General features: G+C 41.3%; 1 long non-coding RNA gene across 1 annotated transcript; it reads right to left on the bottom strand.

Annotated features, from left to right (window-relative positions):
• Window positions 1-11164: 11164 nt before the first annotated feature.
• Window positions 11165-15283, bottom strand: LOC121068542. The gene is made up of 3 exons (XR_005818945.1): window positions 15181-15283; window positions 12380-12470; window positions 11165-11453 (listed from the first exon to the last, which is right to left on the bottom strand). It is a non-coding gene; the product is annotated as an uncharacterized LOC121068542 (long non-coding RNA).
• Window positions 15284-15548: the final 265 nt, after the last annotated feature.

The raw sequence follows: 15548 nt of genomic DNA, 5'->3' as shown, positions 1-15548 counted from the left end.
CAAAGTCATCTGTAAAATATAATTTGGGGATGAAACTCAGCAAGCAAAATCTCATCCCAGAAGCAAACTCTTTTGTAACGTTAAGGGGATTGGGAGCAGGGGGGAAAAGAAGACAGAAAATTACTGCAAAGATGAACAAAAAAGTGCTTTGTGGGGAAGTGCAGAGACTACCTTCAAAGAGCTTAGAATCCCAAATATTGAAGAGAATGTGTGTAGACTTAAATGTGATAGACATTTTTACCTTTGAAAGTCAGTTCCTGCTTAAGTTCATGTCGAGTGTCAAGTGTTTGCCCTTCAAATGATGCTGAGTTCTTATTTTAGAAGGCCTGCTCTTCACCCCAAGAACTGACTTTTGCTCAATTAGTTAATTGTGTGCAAAATCTCATCTATTAAATAAACCCATAAGCAGGCTGTGAGCAAAGTCATATCTTGCTTTTCTCACTTCCCATCTCTTTTGGAGAACTCCTGTGTGAGGCTAGAGTATCCGATTTCTCAAACACTTCTGATCAAGAAGCGTGTGCTGGATCACTGTGGACAATTAAGAAATGAGAATCTCTTCTCACTATCAATTCTGATGAGTTAAAAAAAAAAAAAAAAAGGCATTTATTTTTTGCAAAGCAAAAGGATTTTTTTTTCTCTGCATTCCTTCTGATGTTTCAAAACAAGACTGAGTGCACCAAAATATGACCCTTACAAAACCATGGCAATTATCCTGAGCCCATAGGTCCTTTCCCTTATTTTTAAAGCCATGGTTTGTCTGAGAGAAACAAACTAAAGAGCATTAACCAGAATAACAATAAACAACAATGGAAATATGAAGCAGAAGCACCTAGCAAAGCTGCACCAGGACATAGATCACAGAATCATTTAGGTTGGAAGAGACCTCCAAGATCATCTAGTCCAACCTACGACCAAATAACAAATGAGCAGATAGTTGCTGAGGACTTTCACACTTTCCATGATGGACTGACTGGAAGCAGGGAAGGAGCAAGGCTGGATCAGCCAAGATCACCAGCAGATGGCTAAATGGTGTTGGCCAAGAAGTCAACAAGAACATACCTCCCACAAAGAGTGGCTTGTGAGAGCAGACCTTCAGCAGGAGGTGTCCTGCCAGCAGAGGCATGGGCAGCAGAGAGGCAGAGAGCTGTGCCCAGCTGTACCCACAGCAGGAGCATAGGAGGAGTCCTACCTGTGCCTCCCTGACAGCAGCACTTGCTGTAATTTAGCAGAGTGGTGATTTTTCCACCCTTGGCTCATCACAAGTGCCAGACACCTTGTTACAGCTGTTCCACACATGGAGGCAAAACAGGGAAAATATTGCTTTCCTGAAGAGGATCTTTATCCCTCATCCAAAAAAAAATAAATAAAAAATAAAAAGGTGGACTTCTTATCCATACTGGTGAATGGAAACCAAACCCCTGGTTAGGACCATCCTAGCCAGTTCAAACGCTTTGCACTTGCACGTACTTTGCAGTTTAGAATCCGTGAGAGATAGCATTGCTGCGAGGGGCGGCAGCACCTATGACTCCTGGCAGTGATGGCACTATGAGGAGCTGAATCAGGCAGAAGGCAGGCCCTGCCCCTTCCCCATGGAGCTGCACTCCCCGGCAGCTGCCAAAACCCTTTCCGCATGCAGGGAATTAAGTTTCACAGATGCCTCTGAATTCACTATTGCATCTATTCTGAGAAATTGATTATATCCAGTCTGGGGAAAGCAAGGCAAAAACATGCCAGGAGATCTGCCCAAGGTCACATCACTAATCTATTGGAGAGCTTGAAATGGAGCAGAGATAGAGCTGCTGGCTCCTTCCCCTTTGATTAATAACCAAATCGACATGTCCTCTCTTACGCCCTGGTCTAAATCCAAGTTAATTAAACCAGCTTTGGGTGTGAACATTATTAAATCAGTTGAAACCTGGCTAATATCAGATTAACTTGCACCTGCGGATGTAAATACACCAGTTAAACCTGCTATAACCTGTTTTTAAACAAAAATATGCAAATCACCACAGTGGTCCCACCAGCCTGGCTGGTTTGGTGTGGAATCACACCTCCGTAGACTAACACTTCGGTGGTGCTAGGAAAAGCTTTGCATGGTAAACAGGAGGGGAAAAAAAGAACAGACAAGCAAGGCTGTGCCTTGCAACACAGTACTAATACAAGAGGATGTAACTGTCGGCTGAAGATCCTCTAAATTTTCAGTTGAAAGAGTTATCTCTGCAAAATATATAATATTGCAGCTGTAGTTATAAGGAATTGGGATTATCTATTCAAACAGTCGAGTAGCCTAGGGAAGTAAGCCGTGGAGGAAGACACAGCATCTCTAATTAAACTAGCTGACCCAGTTGGGAAAAACAGACAAACTATGGCTCTCATAAGCCCTTCTGTGGGTCTGAAATGAAAGCCATGGATTTCAAGCTAAGAGCAGGCTGGGAACAATTGCTCTGAGTGTTCGACCTAGCACAAAGCTATTCAGCAAAGTCATGCCTTGCATGTGATACTGAGTGTGTAAATACAGTTATCTGAATCTCACTGTTCCTCTGTGTTTCCTTCATTTTACATTGCGTAAAGCACAAAAAATGCAACAAAGCCCCTTCTTACTGGTCTTCCGACATTGCCATTTCATGGTAGCTGCTTGGTCTTGACCGTCACCACTTAAACGTATTAGGTCAATGTTTCCTTGCTACACTGATGTGTCTTGTGGGCTGATTACTGAGGAAGCAGTGACTGCTTTAAAGAGAAACTCCTGCGAGGAATCCGGTGGTGAGAGGAGCCTGGCTCATATAGAAGCACTTGAAAGGAAATACCAGATGCCAAGTGCTTTGGTCTAGAGGCTCTATTTTCCTGGCTGTGGGCAAAACATAGGAGTGAAGCCAAGAGGAGAGTCACATCAGTACTAAGCATCATTCTTTGCTCAGTCTTTTACTCTGAAGATCCTTGTGGGTGGAAATTAGGTTCCCATCAGAGATAGACATTGCCAGAATTAGCAGCAAAAAAAAAAGTCTGGTCTTGCCATCAGAGGTTCATTAGCATACAAAATGTCTCTATAAGAAAGAATTGTGTCAATCGCTGATGCTGTGCTCCATTGTCTTCAGTGTTGCTGTGCTCAGGCAGAATAGTTCACCCACCCTTACTCTGAGATAATTCACACTCAGATCACTGCAATGTTATGGAGGGAGGGAACGAGAGTGAGGGGTTGTGTAGGAAGAAAGTGCTAAAACTCTATTCAAATTATACTTTACAAGCGTGAAAAACAACTAGATGGAAGCAAAATTCAAGATAAATAGGGGGAGGAGAATGGTTAATTACCTTGCACTTTGCAAGGACTGTGTTAGCTTCAGATAGGCTCCCTCAGTGTGGGATAGATAATTCCCAAGAATATCACCACAGTGCTCTTAGAAAGATAACGCTGAAAAGGGAAACCAATTTTAAGGAAAACAATGTTATTTAAAAAGACACTGATTTCACTGTATGGTCATTTTGAAGTGGGCAAATTAACAATTAAAAAGGCTCTCATGTACTGTAATCTCTGATTGTTCTATTTTAATAGCTATCTCAGTACAGAAGACTCTTCAGTAGCTAGAGATCTAATTTCTGTTAATTTTGTGCAACTCTAACAGAGCCACTGATGTTCATTTGTAATGTGGCCCACAACCCCTCCCCTGCCACCACTGCTTCTAGGAATATATCTCTTGAAAACACACTGATTATCAGTGGAATTTCTCCACTAACTACAAGCTTTTGCAGTCCAAACCAAAACTGCTGATCAGTTCAGAAGTGGCCAGGAAAACGCATAACAAATGTGACATCAGGAAACTAACCCTCGTTTCCCAACTGTGCTCCTTACCGTTTCACCATCTGGAAGTACCGTGAAAGATGAAAATGCTCACTTCAGCCTGCACCCTGATATCAGAGCTCAGGAGGAGAAATCTCAGGTTCTCTGACTCCCCATTGCAGCATTACCCATGGGCCGTGCTGTCCACAACACATGCATTTTAATAAAAAACCTTTATTTGCTTATATACTGCTTAATCTAAGGGGAACTGGAAGATGAAGACAGACCTTTACACACGTTAGCTGCTTCAGTAGGTTTCTGTAAGTCCTGATTGAAGTGTTTACTCATGGTCACACACAAAATCTGTTGTTCAATGCGTAATGGAATATCTCTTGCCATAAGAGGAAATTATTGGGTTAACATTAAAACATTCTACTTTTCTAGTGCTGATACCAATTACCACAGACCTACTCCCAGAGAGGAACATGAGACTATTACAGCAGCAGAGGTACAACGGAAACAAGCCCCCATTTTGCAGCAAAAGCAAGCCCATTTGAAGTATTGCTCGGTTATGTCTAGTTGACCATTACTGACTGAGCCAATACAGCCCCTGTTTTGAAACCCATGGAAATTGGGACAAGTGCATGCTTATTACATTCTATTCTGAAATGGCTTCTTTACCTTTGCAGTGAGCTAAATATGTTCATCAGTAAAGGGTTAAAGGAATAACAGAACTGTATAGCTTGCTAGGCTGGTTACAGCTAACCCATATACACAATTTCAGGGGCCTACCCTTGCTTCCCACTTTGAAACCTGACCTCACCGCTCTGGCTTCTGTTATGCAGAATGCTAATTATCCTGCAGAAATGATACTGCAAAGCTCTGTGTGTGCCTGTGCTGTGACTTGGGGGGGATGGGGGTTGTGCTTTAGACATCGTTAGAGCAAGCCAAAGTTTTATCTGAAACTTTTAAACATGAAAAATGACTCTCACCCCAGAAATAAATTATTTCTTGTACATTTTTCATTTTACATTTTTTCAGTTTGTCAAGTAAAACAATTTTTCATTTTTCCAGTTTTTGGGCCTGTCTTTCTTTTTCCTCTCCCCTTTTAATCCATAGGAGCAGGGAAAACAGGCAAATAAAACTAACAATAAAAAATTTGTAACAAGTGGTGAGATACACAAACGTCCAAAAACTAAAGAAACCAATTTAGATATTATTTGTACATAACTTTAAAAAAATGCATATATTTTTTAATATTTATACAATACACATGGTGTCTCTTTTGGTAGTTCTGATAATAGTATGTGTTCTCCAAGCTAGAAAAGCCTTAAACCAGCATTTCACTATAATGCCTGTAACTGAGGACAGAGTTGTATGTTTCCTAGCAATTCCCTTGAGGAAATTATTTTTCTGCCTTTTTGATCAAAAGGATGAAGTCCATGTGTCCATTGAAAGTGCACGTATCTTTGTGCAGTTAAGGAAAATAAATCCCTATATTATTTACTAGTTCCATTTCCCTCTCATAATTTAGTGTCAGAGTATTGGGAACAGCAGAAAAATAAATAAATAAACAAAGCACATAAAAGCAGCTAAGGTTCTCAAACTCCTTCACAGAAGTGGGTCAGAATAATTGGTCCCCTTCTACATATGAAGCTGTTGAAGCACAAAGAAAAGCAATGAACTAGAGTCAGCGCCAGAGTAGGGAATATTAGCCATGTTTCTTAATTTCTGCCGTTATTTGCTCTCCATAAAACCTCATCCACAGGCAGGGTGTTTGGGGATGGATGAAGGAAGCTTCCTTTGGCATATTCCCTAGTACTTCAGGTATGACAAGAAGTTATGTCTCCTGGAAACCGCTTCCACTAGAAGAAGCCTTTCCAAATTGGAAGGTTATTGGAACAGAAACATGATTGGGATTTTCAGCCAGAACAAAAATAACCAACAACCCGACATTGTTCCAGTCTCAGGTAACATTTTTCTGACACTTGGAATAAGTGACAAGTCAAAATGTTTGTCTACTGAGACCTCAGTGCTGGCGTATGACCCCAAATTATTTTCAGGGTGCGTTTGGGTGACTTTGGCATGTCAATTCATGTCTTGCAGATCCAGTTCCACACCAAAAAGCTGGGGACAATAATTCCCTTGTCAGTGAGAAATACTTTGCAGTCTCCCTAGACTGAGTCCTGCAGGGGAACCAGCTATGACTAGCATTACCTGGCAGACTAGCTTTATGCGTCTGCAAGTCCAAGAGCAAGCAGTGAAGCCAAAACACTACTGTTTTCCTAAAATGTGTGGCTCTGCAACTCAAAAGCTATGCTCTGCCTGGAGTATACTCCCAAATATACCCTGGAGTACAACCCCAAATAAATGTTTTCTGGCAAGCCGTGGTAGGGTAGAGCATGCCCCAATTCATCACATTCTAATTCATCAAGTTGTAGTATCTAAGACCATCCCTGATATCCAGCCTATTTATATGGTCTTCAGATAACCAAATTCCCAGTATATCAGACATATGCCATTACCCTCGGTAGGAAAAGTGAGATTTTTGAGACAGGTCATGTGAAGTCTTTAAAGCACTTCTTCCACCTCGTTCAGAAATTCAGACAGAAAAGCCAGCTCTCAAAGACATAACTTGGCTTTTGTGATATGCCCTGAAGGACTACAGTAGGTCCAGAAATCAATGACTAGATTGAACTGCATCATAAACATGCTGTAGCTCTTTTTCACCTGGGACAGCTATATCAATGATAATTTCATATTACTTAAGTGCTTACAATCACATGTAAGAGGACAGAATATTGTGAGAACTGTTTATACAAAACCAAGGAGCAGGTTTTAACATTGTAGGATATGTGGCAGGTTTTTCTCTTTGCTGAAGTCAAGCAAAGCTGCAATTCCTATAGCTATACTGTATATGTATGTGTTAAGTAAACAGCACTACTGGGAGTGATGGGTGGTTGCAGAAACATGAGCAATACCCACTTTCATAGGGCAGCAGGTAATTTTATGTTCATCGAGAAGAGAGAAGAGAAAAATGGGAGAGAGTGAAGAGCAGAACTGGAAAAGATGGGGTTCACTTTGCCCTGGTGCTCCCACCTCCCAAGTCAAGCAGGGCTTTTCCCTCTCTCCATTTTTTAAAGGTCCTTTCCAATCCAAACCGTTCTATGATTCTGTGGTTTGCAGGGACCCTGGGAACCCACAGGACAGCAGGCCATTTCAAGGAACAGCCCGTGAAAAGCTTCAACCCCCTTGGAAAAGCCAGCAGGGTCTGATTAAGTGAGACAGAAGGGTGAAAGCGTATGTTTCACCAGCACTGACCTTGCTCTTGGATTCTTGTCTCCTACATTCAACTATCAGTGGGAAATCTCTCTTGCTGCTGCAGAAAATAAATTTGTCTGCTTTGCGGTGTGTATGTCTTACAGCACTGTGATCTTTTCTCAAACAATGACATAAACACTCCTGAACTACATTGCTATGTAGGATCTAAGCAACGTCGTGATGTAGGCATATGTATGTCAGTGATGTCTGATAGGATGAAAGATGTGTTTTCATATCGCTGGGATTTATAAGATACAATTTGAGAGGCACCCGTTTCTGTCCCTTGTTATCAGCAAGCATCCTAAACACATACAAAGCTGAACAGAATCCCAGTAAGACCCACAGTCCACAGGAGGAATAGGTTTGCCAAAGATACAATATCAAATTTTACTTCAAATACCCCACTAATTTCTATTTTATAATAAAATATACTGTCACTCTTACCTCTAGTTCAAAGGTTTTGTTTGTGAGTTTATAAGTAAAGGAGAGAATGACTAGACAGCACAGTGAAATTTGGCAAAATTTCCCTCCCTCAAAATGTTTCCGTGGCAAAAAATTGCATCCAGCCGCTCCTCAATCCAGCATTGCACACTGACCTGACAAATATGTGGTGCACACAGCAGTCACTTAGTGCTCAATTTCATCTCCTTGTGGTTGCTGGTTAACAAACAATAGTCAAAAAATGCCATTCCTGGTAACTTGCAATAAGCAGCACAGTAAATTCTCCCCCTGCTATATCTCATTTTAAAGGCGAACTCCTTCATCTCCACGCAAACTAGCTGCTCACAAGACACCTTGATCCCCAGCATGTACTCCCAACATGTGCTGAATAATGCCAATTGTTGTTCCTACAAACAAATCCCAACGAGTGCCACTGTGCTATCTTCACTCACTTCTGGCAGCAGCCAGTCCAGGCAGGGGCTGAGAGTCATTTCATTTCACACACAGCTCTCAGCGAATGCCACCATCTGCTTTAGGTGGTTAAACGACCCCTGCCTTGGGTCTGAAAATTCCTGTCAAATCCTGCAGCTTCTGACACTGGATAATTTCAGCTTTCTGCTATGCTGCGTTTGTGGACTGTGATAGACTCAACCTACATGTATACAAGTGGAAGAGGGAAGAGTTTGACCCATTGTGGTTTCCTTCAGGAGGGTTCAGAAGACAGTGGTCTTTCTGTGCTCCCCTGCCACTGCACAGACCCCCATCCCCTAAACTGCACTGACTGTGTGAGGGAGCACGTGGTGAAATGGGATGATGAACTCACCCCAGTCTGCCAAAAATGCAGCGAATATATTTAACCTAGATCAATTTTGCTACCCCATTTCAGTCTATAGCCTCAAAACTCCATTCAGCCCACAGAGAAACTCACAGAGAACAGCAAAGACACACAAATGCACTTTATGAGCTTTTTTTTTTGAGTACCAGTTTACCTTCATTCGCCCAAGAGTGGTGTGTAGATGTGGCTTTAGTCACCTCCTCAGACTCCTTCCCACCAAGCCATTCGAGGGCAGAGCTGGGATCAGCTACACCTTGCTTCCTTGGCCTGCCTTTCTGCTGGGCTGGGGCACATAAATAATGAAAGGGCTGCTGCAGCCTTGTTAAACCACCCTCTGGATGTGCCACTCCAGGAATGCCCAACACAGAAGAGATCTGAGTGATCCACCACCCTTGAATCAGCATGTACCTCAATGCTAATGTCATGAATTATCCAATAATTAACTGATATTTATTAATTTCTGATATATCCACAAACCAGTGCTGATGACAGTTGGTTATCGCATACAACAGAATGTAATGGTACATACACAGTATCTCTGATGTCATTCTCCAGAAATGCAAGAGTGAATAATATAAAAGATGCTTAGAAATTAATATTCTCCATGTGAATAAATTTAATACGTCCAAAATTAAGTTATTGCAGTAACCCCTAGGGTTTCCAGATCAGATTGGTGTTTTAAATATGCTTATTTCCTAACTTTTTGCAACAGACAGGTGACAATAATTGTGTGATCATGGTTATAACCCAGGTGTGATTGCTTCCAATACTTTTTAACAGGTGCACGGGACAGTTAGAGGCATCAGCTTCCCCTCAGCAGAACTGCCAAAATTAGGACTGGTTTCTTCACAGGATTTCAGAGGGTATAAATATCCAGAGGCAACAGGTATTTATTTGTAAGCCTGCAGATAAAAGCAAGTGGTAATAGTAATTACAAAGCAATACATTTCTAATTGCAATAGATCACACCCTTGAAGGCTAGACTTTCAGATTAGTTTCTCAGTCCTTAAGCATACTAAACAGCCCTTTAGCAGGATACAGTGTGCCTTCAGCAGCATTGAGGAAGGAAGTAGAAAATACCTGGTAAAATCTTTTAAGGTTAGATGGGGAGGTATAACCCTGTACACACACACAGACAGACAGACAGACACACAGACATTTTACCAAGTCCTGGAATCCAAAAAAACTACCAAAGCCAATAAAAGAAAATGAGCTTAAAGCTTCCACATTCAAAGCAAATGTTCAGGTTCCCTAGGATAGAATCCATATGAAAGAAAAAGGTGTTATTTGTTCAACATACTATTCACTGTGAGGCATCAATCAATGTACATCCATTTCATAACCAAGACTGGACACGAGACAGATATGGCCTCCTGACACAATGGCAAACAGCAAGCAGTCACACTCACGGTGTTGCAGAGGCTTAGGCAAGCACACTTTGCTTACAGCTGCACAAGGACAAGAACCTGCTGCCAGTCAGAGAGTTCAGGTGAGTAAGCAAGTGCTTGATTGCTAAGCCAGGGTAACTTGCAGTCTCCATGGATCCTCAGAAAGAAAAAAAAAACAGAGACCTAAAGCATAATTATTAAATTGCACAAGCTGCTTTTTTGTTTTCAAAAGGGTTATAATATCAGTAGTCCTTTTTTGAAAGCCCCAAGGGAAAGACTCTTTGAGAAGCTATTTATATGTCTTCAGTTTTATCCTACAACAGTATGCCTAGTAAACCTTACCAAGAATCTCATGCATGATAATCATTTAGGACTTTCATTTAAGTGCTTTTCTGAATAAGAAAACAAAATCCTCCTTCTCTAGTGTTTACATCCTCCCAATCTGCCTTTCATATCACTGCTTTTTTAACCAGCTTAGCTGAGAAACTTTTGTTCCCTTTTATTTTTTCCTGTACTGCTTCAACCATTTTTTCTGAATAATCTGTGGCCTAGAAAACCAGGTTCTTGTAGCAACAGTGAACTGGAATGGAAGAAGTGACCCAAACCCAAACTGCTTTAACTTGGATCACAGACCTAATACCACACACTCCCCTTCTCTTCTATAACTTGAGCTCTCTCATCAGATTATACCTCACATACTGGGAGATTCTTTATGTACTGGGCCTTTGTGGGGAGAACGGATGGTGACTCATAACAGTCTTAGGCAGAGTCAAGAAACAGCTTAGCTGGCAGGCCCTTTGGAGAACATAAAAAACAGCTGATCTGCACCTCCCAGGAAGCACTGTCAGATATGGACTTCAGGAGGAGAAAAGAGGACGAGACGTAATAGAGGCTAAAGGGTCTTTATAGCCCTCCTGTCTTCTGCCCTTCCCCTCACCTGCCCAACCCCTACTGCCCCCGTTCCACCCTCACGTTGACATCCCACCCCTCTTGTTGTCACAGCTCCCTTCTGGCTTCCCCACAGCTAAAGAGAAGTTGTGTACTATGCAACAGCTCTTCAAAATATGTGTCAGTGTGCACATGTGCACACATATACATGTCTGACATACCACGTCTTCCCATCTTGGATGCCAGTGACACAGCCCCACCCTGTTTTGTGAGTCCAGGCAAAGAACATGTCCCAGCACGGAAGAGCAAGAAAGGCTAAAGTATCCCCTTCATTTATGGCTACATGTTTCTCTGAACAGAGCAGAGTGTCTCCACCAAAAACATTCCTATATTAAAGTGTATGCTTCTTAAAGGAAACATTCAAATTTCTGTAGAAAGCACACACTCATTGCAAAAAGTGAAGGGATACTTTGTCAAATATCCAGTTTTCCATTAGATGGGAAATTTTCACTCAGACCTACTCAGCTTATTGATGGCTTTCAGGAAGCAGACTAGTGCTCTGTACAAATTCCTTCTGACTGTACATGCAAGGACTCTGTTTACCCTCCAGAGTCTAAGAGTGCTGGAGCACCTCCACACCTACCACATCACCCTTCTCCAGACCTAGCCCTAAATGTATCCTTCAGTAGACTGGCATGCAGGGGCCACGCTGCAGCTTCCAGACATCCTGGAGGGCTGACCTTTGATGGTAAAACACAGACTCTTCACCCCACTGCAGTCATCCAGAGAGATGAAGAGGGGAAAACTGGAGGAAAAAAAAGAGAGGCCAAAATCTTCAGCATGCTGGGTTGGCCCAGTCAAACAGCTGATGCATCCAAGTTGTTTCAAGACCCCTCAGGAGCCTCTCTTCATTTTGAGCATCTCCACAGCAAGTGGCAACAGCACCCAGCATGGGCAGCACCCATCATAGCCACAGGGCAGGCACTTAAATCCCTCCTGCTTCTCTGCCTCTTGGGCAGTGAGCATTACTCTATCCTTACCCACCTTGGCAATTTGCAGATGTTAAATTACACTCAGAAGGGGCTATCAAATGCAAGAGAAGCCAAACAAGAATTATATATTATATATAATCTAAATTTATACTAGAAAGAAAGGAAGAAAGGAAGAAAGGAAGAAAGAAAGGAAGAAAGGAAGAAAGGAAGAAAGAAAGGAAGAAAGGAAGAAAGGAAGACAGGAAGAAAGGAAGAAAGAAACAGGAAGAGAGAAAAAGAAAGGAAGAAATAGCTATAAAGGTTCTGGAATTAAAACAATGTCTTTTCCCAGGCTCATGCTGAGATCTAGGTGCATGCAACATTTCATGCAAATCAGATGTAATTTACTGTGTGATTTGTTTCTTCAATAAAAAAGTGAGAATATGGAGAACAATAATTTTCCTACATTTTAGCTACACATTTCTCCATAAATAGAATAACTATTACAATGACTTCTTATATGTGCTGGCAGAGTGATTGCCTGTGTGTGAAGCACAGGGAGATCATTTCTGTGTTATGCTCCGGATGCTTCACAGAGTTCAGTCATACATGTATGTGTATATGTACACAAATACATTCATGTGTACATACATATGTTACTAATGCATAGTACTATATACATCTGTATATTCAGTATTAAATGTATGCTGAACAGCACACATGTTTTTGCTAGTGTGTGTGTGCGTGTGCACGCACCTACCTGTGTGCACACATATATCAGCCATTCTGCTTCCATTGTTCCTCTTGTCCAGAATAACCATATTCCCCCAGACAGTATGGCAGGGATCCAGCTGCTGGTGACAAAAATAAGGTTATTGCTGTCATGGATTTCCCAAAGGTAAACACTTCAACATTGCAAATGAGAGGTATTTTATCAGTCGCTATGCGGGCATCTAGGAATTGCTAGATTAAAAATACATCCATAATCATCTCTACCTTGCAAGCAAATGTAACGGTGTCAACATAACTTGTACTGGTGTTGCCATCCAAAGGTGTTGCAACACATTCTTCTTTACCTGTATTTCCTAACGTCTCACATTATGGGGGGTTACAAAATGGTAAGCATAGAGTCCTTCAGCTGAAAAAGACCTGATGAGCAGTTATTCCCCAAGGTATGAAATGGGACAGTACGGTAGATAAGGCATTACCACAGTATAATCTTCCAAGAAGAAAATCAAAGCATAAAATTTTTCTCACATGTATATTATTCAAATTAATCTGCTATTTAATCACAAAAAAAAAGGGGGGGGGGGAGGGGAGTGGGGCTTGGGATAGGGCCATTCGGTGAATATTTTATAGAAGAAATCGTATCTATGATGTTGGGGAAATGTGTACAAAAGAGGACAAGATGCAAGGTTATGAAAAGCAGAAGATGCTTATCCCATCTGTAAAATGGACCAGTAAGTTTAGACACACGCAGATGTATACAATGTGTATGTGTGACAATAGATTTTTATAATAAGCCTACTTGGAAAGTAGAAGTGAAAAAAATAGGTAGATAAATTACAGTGAACTTCTGGTATTTATTATTATATATTAAAGTATTTTATCACAAATAACTCTGTGGCACTTACCTAGAAAACCTGGATTGGGTGTGAGGTGTGGGAGGGGGAAGTTATTCTGGTAAAGTAGAGCAGCTATTTTCCCAGATGAATAGTAATGGGAGAATAATAAATTCTTGATTGCATTTTCTTGCTTTTTGACATTGTGTTTTAGATTTGTCATTTGTATATATTAATATATAATCAGCTTTGTAATAAATTCTGTTTGGGAAACCATTTCTTGATGGTCTTGATAGATTTGTACATAGAAACATAAAGGTAGACATCAAGAAGAGATGCTTATTCAAGATGTAAAATGAAGAACTTAACCAAAAATGCTGTGTTTATTTGTAAGTATAACAAAATAAAAGAATTTGAAGAAAAGCAAGGGACATAAACCACGTATTTCATTAAAAATAACATCTAACATTTGCTGTGAAGCCAATATTTCAATTTATTAAAAAAGAGACCACGCTCACGCAATGCAGAAATAGTAATAATTATATTTTTCGTCAGAGAGAGGGAGGATAATGGAGGAGAGTCAGTGTTGTACCAGGTCTGGGAAAGAAAATCGCCGTCTGTATGGATGAAAGGCCGTGTATATGCCACTCTCAGTTCCTATGGCAAATCTGCTTTTTCATGGCTATTTCACCTTTCTTTGACCCTCTTCTCTCTAGTAATGGGACCACCCAGGTGCAGATATAAGAGCTTCTCTGGGTCTTTTGAACTGTCCCCAATATCTGCTGAAGACAGAATCTACTGCTAAAACCTGACCCACCCTACTCACTGGCACAGGGCACACAGAAACTGCACTTGTCTCCTTCCAGTGATGAGCATGACTTTTACAATCTTTCAGCCATCTTAGCTTCAACAAGTGCTGCAGGTTTGCACTCTGCTCCAAGGGTATCCAGGAAGGCTAAAACTCGAAAGATTTCAGACTTGCAGAGGTCTGGTCTTCTCCACATCCACACAAAATCACACTGCATGAGTGGTCTCTTGAGAAAATCCATCCAAAAGAAAGTCAAGGCTTAAGAAGTAGCTGTCTGGAGGAAGCCTAAATGAGTAGCTGCAGATAGACACATAACTTTTAGATGATTAAAACAAAGCTAAATCTCATCCTAAGTGCCCGGCCCCTCAACAGGAGGGAGATCGTGTAAGGTGCTCGGAGGTCCATGTGGTCTGGTCACTTGGCATCTCTCTTCAGGAGCTCACAGTTGCCAGGAGGTGACAAAAGAATGAGAAACCTGGCTGCCATGCCTCTGCTCCATGCAGGTCAGCACTCTTTTTCCCTGCCTCCTTAATCCCCTGAACTGTCTTGGGTTCAAGAGCAGATGGGGGAATATCACTTTGTTTTGTTCCTGGGGTAAATCCCCAAAGTGCAAGGCATCTCCCACTTGGGACATTTCCCTGCCAGCTACTTGGTGTACTAGCAGTCAGAGCTGGGCAAGCTTTCCACAGTCAGGAGCTGAGTCAACTTTTCTCCCATTAACACTTTTTGTGGACAGATGAAGATTTCCTTGAATGTCTTTGCTATTTGTTTTTTGTTTTTTTTTTCTTTCTACCAAATCATTTTATGTATGCAGTGCCTGTGAAGAGATTTTGTTGCATGTGTTAAAAATTTGGGATTTCAGCTCTTGCAACGGTGTGTACTGCACATTGTATTTTCAAAGTTTGATTGGAGAAGTATGACTGTGAATTGTATTAACTTTGACAAGGGCCAAGTCAAAATTTGCTTCCTGCCAATAATTGACAGTGTGAGCTGAAAATTCACCACTTTGTTGGAACATTTATACCAGCAAATTGGTTTTCAGGTGTATTGCTGGTTTTCAAATGCTCTGGTAATGAGGAACATATTAAACATCTAGACTGATTTATAGGAAATGCACTCAGAACAGGTGCTGCTACCTCAGCCCAACCTTATTTGCTAACTGAATATGAATAGCAATGTTTTATAACAAACCTGAGCAGACCCCGGTGTATGCGACAGGATACCTTAGTCCATCTCTCTCAACACAGATGGTTTTCTTATGAAGCAATTTCTCGGTCTCAGGCTGAACTCTTTGTTTTCTGGAAAGAAAAAAAATATCAGTTTGGGGGCTCCAATAGATGGTAGACATTTTTATGATAGCTACAATGCAAGTATGTATTCAGAGGGAATTTTTCAACACTCCTAGAGAAGTAGTAAACAACTTCTTTACTGCCTGATAATGCAGAGATACTTACTTTCATCAAAATAAATCTTGAACAGGTTTCAGTACTCCTCCGAAATGAGAGGTTCAGGGACTGGGACAGGAAGACCTTGGAAGGGAATGATACTTTATTGATTTA

The sequence above is a fragment of the Cygnus olor genome, chromosome 3 (assembly GCF_009769625.2).
Source record: "Cygnus olor isolate bCygOlo1 chromosome 3, bCygOlo1.pri.v2, whole genome shotgun sequence".
In the NCBI taxonomy this organism is placed as follows: domain Eukaryota; kingdom Metazoa; phylum Chordata; class Aves; order Anseriformes; family Anatidae; genus Cygnus; species Cygnus olor.
The sequence above is the reverse complement of the archived record's forward strand: the minus strand, read 5'-3'. Positions and strand labels throughout refer to the sequence as shown.